We start from the raw sequence: 7,500 nt of genomic DNA on the forward strand, positions 1-7,500 counted from the left end.
CACACACTACTCTCTGCCTGTAACAAACACAGATACAATAATTAAGCACCGGCATGGACCAACGTCCGGTGCATCCTATCCGCCACAGTACACCAACCAGACTATGATAACCAGGCCAGGAGGTCCAATCATAAAACAGAATATCCCACTCGTCCGACAACCACAATTGCTCAGATAAGCCACCAACACCCACACATGTCCTACACAGGGGTGCACCCAACATCACCACACTGCCTCGTCTTACAGCACAAACACACTGGCAGGATGAAACACACAGGTCTGCCGCAACCACAGACACGGCTCGCCCCCCCCTCTCACTGGCGGAAAGCGCATCCCGACGTGACATAACTCCTTTGACACACTGACGCTGCCTCGGGCATCCACGTCCTACGGTCGATATCAACGAACCTCACCCCCCCCCCCCCCCCCCCCCCCCACAACACGCCATCCCATACCACATTGTGTACCGTACCCAAACCTAACGTGTACTGTACTACAACGCAATGTGTACCATAACACAACCCAGTTTGTACCTTAACCTAACCTATGTCACCTTAACCTAACCTATGTCACCTTAACCTAACCTATGTCACCTTAACCTAACCTATGTCACCTTAACCTAACCTATGTCACCTTAACCTAACCTATGTCACCTTAACCTAACCTATGTCACCTTAACCTAACCTATGTCACCTTAACCTAACCTATGTCACCTTAACCTAACCTATGTCACCTTAACCTAACCTGTGTTGCACCTTAACCTACCTCAATTTGCACCGCAATGTAACTCAATTTGCACCGCAATGTAACTCAATTTGCACCGCAATGTAACTCAATTTGCACCGCAATGTAACTCAATTTGCACCGCAATGTAACTCAATTTGCACCGCAATGTAACTCAATTTGCACCGCAATGTAACTCAATTTGCACCGCAATGTAACTCAATTTGCACCGCAATGTAACGCAATTTGCACCGCAATGTAACGCAATTTGCACCGCAATGTAACGCAATTTGCACCACAATGTAACGCAATTTGCACCGCAATGTAACGCAATTTGTACCGCAATCTACCCCCCATGTTGTGCCTTAACCTAACCCACGTTGTGCCTTAACCTAACCCACGTTGTGCCTTAACCTAACCCACGTTGTGCCTTAACCTAACCCACGTTGTGGCTTAACCTAACCCACGTTGTGGCTTAACCTAACCCACGTTGTGGCTTAACCTAACCCACGTTTGTGGCTTAACCTAACCCACGTTGTGGCTTAACCTAACCCACGTTGTGGCTTAACCTAACCCACGTTGTGGCTTAACCTAACCCACGTTGTGGCTTAACCTAACCCACGTTGTGGCTTAACCTAACCCACGTTGTGGCTTAACCTAACCCACGTTGTGGCTTAACCTAACCCACGTTGTGGCTTAACCTAACCCACGTTGTGGCTTAACCTAACCCACGTTGTGGCTTAACCTAACCCACGTTGTGGCTTAACCTAACCCACGTTGTGGCTTAACCTAACCCACGTTGTGGCTTAACCTAACCCACGTTGTGGCTTAACCTAACCCACGTTGTGGCTTAACCTAACCCACGTTGTGGCTTAACCTAACCCACGTTGTGGCTTACCTAACCCACGTTGTGCCTTAACCTAACCCACGTTGTGCCTTAACCTAACCCACGTTGTGCCTTAACCTAACCCACGTTGTGCCTTAACCTAACCCACGTTGTGCCTTAACCTAACCCACGTTGTGGCTTAACCTAACCCACGTTGTGGCTTAACCTAACCCACGTTGTGCCTTAACCTAACCCACGTTGTGCCTTAACCCTAACCCCACGTTGTGCCTTAACCTAACCCACGTTGTGCCTTAACCTAACCCACGTTGTGCCTTACCCTGCTCTGTAATTGGCATATGACACGTTACATTAATGTATTGTTGTCCAACCGCAACCGGCTCAGAATGTTGTGTACACAGCTATGTGTCATCTCCCCATAACAGCTGCATTGCAGTGTGGTACGCCATAGAGACGTGTGGGAGTAATGGACGCAGTGGATGGCGATCAGCATGAGCCGTCTGTTCATGTAGTGGCGCGTGTATGCAGACGTAGTAGTCTCTTCTCACACAATGTGATAGCACGGTGCCCCGCGTTCCACATCTGCGACATGCTACAGAGGCCGGTTGACAGTTGGTCGCGCAATGGAGATCGCATATGTACGGGGGCACCTTCCACGTGCCCTCTAGTCGGGCACATTTTGTTGCGTGGATGTGAGCGAATGTAGTGTGTCTTGACACCTGACAGGCAGGCATGCAATAATAGTTGACTTTGCAAACGGGGATGGACGTGTACGTTTACTGGTGACGTTACGCAAATGAACAACTGGTAACCCGTTGTGGTGCGGTTGATCTTGCTGGAGGTACATCTGTGAGGGCAACGATCGGTACAGCTACGAAGCGGTCCCCACCATACCAACGAACGTGAATGTGAATCTGGGTGTGAAGCGATACGCGGCTGTGGGTGGGTGGGACTGTCCCCGGCCGGTGAGGGGGGGGCCGCCCGGCGTGCTGGCCGCGCGGTGCGTGGGCGCACGCGCTACAGCCGGCTGGTGGGGGCGCCCCAGTGGCAGGCGCGCCGGCCGACGGACGCGGCAGGCGGCGCAGCTGCGCGCCGGGGCACCCTGCGCGCGGCGCCGTGCAGCCAAAGTGGGTCCTCGCGGACCCGGTGCGAAGCGCGGTGGACATCTGCAGTGTGCTGGTCCGATTGAGGACTGTGTGCGTTGAGGATGCGCCGCCGCCCGGCACTCGGCGCCGCGACGCCGTCTGCTGCTCGGTCGCCCCAGCGGTTCTCGCTGGTGGTTTGTATCGCAGTTGTGCGGACGTGTTGGCACGTGCGCTGTGCTGGGAGAGTTCGCTTCGGCACCCACGTGGGGCCTTTGCCCTTCTGTGGCGCTGGCGTTGGAGCTGCCCGGTCACCGTAGGTGGCGCGTGTTGTCTCCCGCCGGCAATGCCACGACAGCACGCTCCCGGGCCTCTGTCGGCAGCGGCAAGCTCAGTTGGGAGCACGGGTGGTCGCACCTAAAGCGTCTACTCGCCTAACTCCGGGCGATTGCGCCTCTCTCGAACCCGACCAAGTACTTAGGACGGCGCTGCGCGCCGCCGGGACCTGAGAGGGTTTCGAGGTGTATTGTGCAGGGGAGCCCAGCCTCCTCCTGTTTGCAGAATAATTGAGCGGACGCTTGCGTGTTCGCGCGGGCCCCCGGGACACACTCCCGGGCGGCCGGCTGCTCAGCTCTAGTTGACGCAGCTCCCTGGTTGATCCTGCCAGTAGTCATATGCTTGTCTCAAAGATTAAGCCATGCATGTCTCAGTACAAGCCGCATTAAGGTGAAACCGCGAATGGCTCATTAAATCAGTTATGGTTCCTTAGATCGTACCCACGTTACTTGGATAACTGTGGTAATTCTAGAGCTAATACATGCAAACAGAGTCCCGACCAGAGATGGAAGGGACGCTTTTATTAGATCAAAACCAATCGGTCGGCTCGTCCGGTCCGTTTGCCTTGGTGACTCTGAATAACTTTGGGCTGATCGCACGGTCCTCGTACCGGCGACGCATCTTTCAAATGTCTGCCTTATCAACTGTCGATGGTAGGTTCTGCGCCTACCATGGTTGTAACGGGGTAACGGGGAATCAGGGTTCGATTCCGGAGAGGGAGCCTGAGAAACGGCTACCACATCCAAGGAAGGCAGCAGGCGCGCAAATTACCCACTCCCGGCACGGGGAGGTAGTGACGAAAAATAACGATACGGGACTCATCCGAGGCCCCGTAATCGGAATGAGTACACTTTAAATCCTTTAACGAGTATCTATTGGAGGGCAAGTCTGGTGCCAGCAGCCGCGGTAATTCCAGCTCCAATAGCGTATATTAAAGTTGTTGCGGTTAAAAAGCTCGTAGTTGGATTTGTGTCCCCACGCTGTTGGTTCACCGCCCGTCGGTGTTTAACTGGCATGTATCGTGGGACGTCCTGCCGGTGGGGCGAGCCGAAGGCGTGCGACCGCCTCGTGCGTGTTCGTGCGTCCCGAGGCGGACCCCGTTGAAATCCTACCAAGGTGCTCTTTATTGAGTGTCTGGGTGGGCCGGCACGTTTACTTTGAACAAATTAGAGTGCTTAAAAGCAGGCAAGCCCGCCTGAATACTGTGTGCATGGAATAATGGAATAGGACCTCGGTTCTATTTTGTTGGTTTTCGGAACCCGAGGTAATGATTAATAGGGACAGGCGGGGGCATTCGTATTGCGACGTTAGAGGTGAAATTCTTGGATCGTCGCAAGACGAACAGAAGCGAAAGCATTTGCCAAGTATGTTTTCATTAATCAAGAACGAAAGTTAGAGGTTCGAAGGCGATCAGATACCGCCCTAGTTCTAACCATAAACGATGCCAGCCAGCGATCCGCCGCAGTTCCTCCGATGACTCGGCGGGCAGCCTCCGGGAAACCAAAGCTTTTGGGTTCCGGGGGAAGTATGGTTGCAAAGCTGAAACTTAAAGGAATTGACGGAAGGGCACCACCAGGAGTGGAGCCTGCGGCTTAATTTGACTCAACACGGGAAACCTCACCAGGCCCGGACACCGGAAGGATTGACAGATTGATAGCTCTTTCTTGATTCGGTGGGTGGTGGTGCATGGCCGTTCTTAGTTGGTGGAGCGATTTGTCTGGTTAATTCCGATAACGAACGAGACTCTAGCCTGCTAACTAGTCGCGTGACATCCTTCGTGCTGTCAGCGATTACTTTTCTTCTTAGAGGGACAGGCGGCTTCTAGCCGCACGAGATTGAGCAATAACAGGTCTGTGATGCCCTTAGATGTTCTGGGCCGCACGCGCGCTACACTGAAGGAATCAGCGTGTCTTCCTAGGCCGAAAGGTCGGGGTAACCCGCTGAACCTCCTTCGTGCTAGGGATTGGGGCTTGCAATTGTTCCCCATGAACGAGGAATTCCCAGTAAGCGCGAGTCATAAGCTCGCGTTGATTACGTCCCTGCCCTTTGTACACACCGCCCGTCGCTACTACCGATTGAATGATTTAGTGAGGTCTTCGGACTGGTACGCGGCATCGACTCTGTCGTTGCCGATGCTACCGGAAAGATGACCAAACTTGATCATTTAGAGGAAGTAAAAGTCGTAACAAGGTTTCCGTAGGTGAACCTGCGGAAGGATCATTACCGACTAGACTGCATGTCTTTCGATGTGCGTGTCGTGTCGCGCAACACGCTACCTGTACGGCAGCAGCCGTGCGCCGCGTGCGGAACCACGCGTGCCTCTCAAAACTAACGGAAATGTTGTGTGGTACGAGCGCTGAAGCTCTGGAGCGGCTGGCCTGCGGCACCTGGCGCCTCGCGCCGGTTTTGAATGACTTTCGCCCGAGTGCCTGTCCGCTCCGGTGTGGAGCCGTACGACGCCCATCGGCCGTGAGGCCGTTGGACACAGGAATGCTGGAACAGGGGCCGTCAAACGCCTCAGTCCCGCCTATGCAACTGTCTTGAAAGAGACAGTGGAAACTAAATGAAAAAGATCACCCAGGACGGTGGATCACTCGGCTCGTGGGTCGATGAAGAACGCAGCAAATTGCGCGTCGACATTGTGAACTGCAGGACACATGAACATCGACGTTTCGAACGCACATTGCGGTCCATGGATTCCGTTCCCGGGCCACGTCTGGCTGAGGGTCGGCTACGTATACTGAAGCGCGCGGCGTTTGTCCCGCTTCGGAGACCTGGGAGTGTCGTGGCCGCCTGTGGGGCCGGCCGCGTCTCCTCAAACGTGCGATGCGCGCCCCGTCGCCTGGCGGTTCGCATACCGGTACTTTCTCGGTAGCGTGCACAGCCGGCTGGCGGTGTGGCGTGCGACACCTCGTACAACGACCTCAGAGCAGGCGAGACTACCCGCTGAATTTAAGCATATTACTAAGCGGAGGAAAAGAAACTAACAAGGATTCCCCCAGTAGCGGCGAGCGAACAGGGAAGAGTCCAGCACCGAACCCCGCAGGCTGCCGCCTGTCGTGGCATGTGGTGTTTGGGAGGGTCCACTACCCCGACGCCTCGCGCCGAGCCCAAGTCCAACTTGAATGAGGCCACGGCCCGTAGAGGGTGCCAGGCCCGTAGCGGCCGGTGCGAGCGTCGGCGGGACCTCTCCTTCGAGTCGGGTTGCTTGAGAGTGCAGCTCCAAGTGGGTGGTAAACTCCATCTGAGACTAAATATGACCACGAGACCGATAGCGAACAAGTACCGTGAGGGAAAGTTGAAAAGAACTTTGAAGAGAGAGTTCAAAAGTACGTGAAACGTTCTGGGGTAAACGTGAGAAGTCCGAAAGGTCGAACGGGTGAGATTCACGCCCATCCGGCCACTGGCTCCCGCCCTCGGCAGATGGGGCCGGCCGCCCCGCGCGGAGCAATCCGCGGCGGGGTCGTGTCCGGTTGCCTTTCCACTCGCCGCGGGGTGGGGGCCCGTTCCGGTGTGCGGTGGGCCGCACTTCTCCCCTAGTAGGACGTCGCGACCCGCTGGGTGCCGGGCCTACGGCCCGGGTGCGCAGCCTTGTCCTTCCGCGGGCCCTCGGTTCGCGTCTGTTGGGCAGAGCCCCGGTGTCCTGGCTGGCTGCTCGGCGGTATATCTGGAGGAGTCGAATTCGCCCCTTTGGGCGCTCGGGCTCCCGGCAAGCGCGCGCGGTTCTTCCCGGATGACGGACCTACCTGGCCCGGCCCCGGACCCGCGCCGCTGTTGGCTCGGGATGCTCTCGGGCGGAATAATCGCTCCCGTCAGCGGCGCTTCAGCTTTGGACAATTTCACGACCCGTCTTGAAACACGGACCAAGGAGTCTAACATGTGCGCGAGTCATTGGGCTGTACGAAACCTAAAGGCGTAATGAAAGTGAAGGTCTCGCCTTGCGCGGGCCGAGGGAGGATGGGGCTTCCCCGCCCTTCACGGGGCGGCGGCCTCCGCACTCCCGGGGCGTCTCGTCTCATTGCGAGGTGAGGCGCACCTAGAGCGTACACGTTGGGACCCGAAAGATGGTGAACTATGCCTGGCCAGGACGAAGTCAGGGGAAACCCTGATGGAGGTCCGTAGCGATTCTGACGTGCAAATCGATCGTCGGAGCTGGGTATAGGGGCGAAAGACTAATCGAACCATCTAGTAGCTGGTTCCCTCCGAAGTTTCCCTCAGGATAGCTGGTGCTCGTACGAGTCTCATCCGGTAAAGCGAATGATTAGAGGCCTTGGGGCCGAAACGACCTCAACCTATTCTCAAACTTTAAATGGGTGAGATCTCCGGCTTGCTTGATATGCTGAAGCCGCGAGCAAACGACTCGGATCGGAGTGCCAAGTGGGCCACTTTTGTAAGCAGAACTGGCGCTGTGGGATGAACCAAACGCCGAGTTAAGGCGCCCGAATCGACGCTCATGGGAAACCATGAAAGGCGTTGGTTGCTTAAGACAGCAGGACGGTGGCCATGGAAGTCGGA

The 7,500-nt window shown here is 55.7% G+C and overlaps 3 non-coding genes across 3 annotated transcripts in view; all 3 read left to right on the forward strand.

Moving 5' to 3' along the window:
- Positions 1-3,296: 3,296 nt before the first annotated feature.
- LOC126150115 (small subunit ribosomal RNA) lies at positions 3,297-5,208 on the forward strand. Its single transcript, XR_007531316.1, has one exon. It is a non-coding gene; the product is annotated as a small subunit ribosomal RNA (ribosomal RNA).
- A 351-nt stretch (positions 5,209-5,559) lies between these two features.
- LOC126150121 (5.8S ribosomal RNA) lies at positions 5,560-5,715 on the forward strand. Its single transcript, XR_007531321.1, has one exon. It is a non-coding gene; the product is annotated as a 5.8S ribosomal RNA (ribosomal RNA).
- A 189-nt stretch (positions 5,716-5,904) lies between these two features.
- The window catches only part of LOC126150119 (large subunit ribosomal RNA), a 4,230-nt gene continuing 2,634 nt past the window's right edge, over positions 5,905-7,500 (forward strand). Inside the window, exon 1 of the ribosomal RNA XR_007531319.1 lies at positions 5,905-7,500. This exon is cut by the window's right edge and continues 2,634 nt beyond it. This is a non-coding gene — a ribosomal RNA (large subunit ribosomal RNA).

The sequence above is a fragment of the Schistocerca cancellata genome, unplaced genomic scaffold, assembly GCF_023864275.1.
Source record: "Schistocerca cancellata isolate TAMUIC-IGC-003103 unplaced genomic scaffold, iqSchCanc2.1 HiC_scaffold_971, whole genome shotgun sequence".
NCBI lineage: Eukaryota > Metazoa > Arthropoda > Insecta > Orthoptera > Acrididae > Schistocerca > Schistocerca cancellata.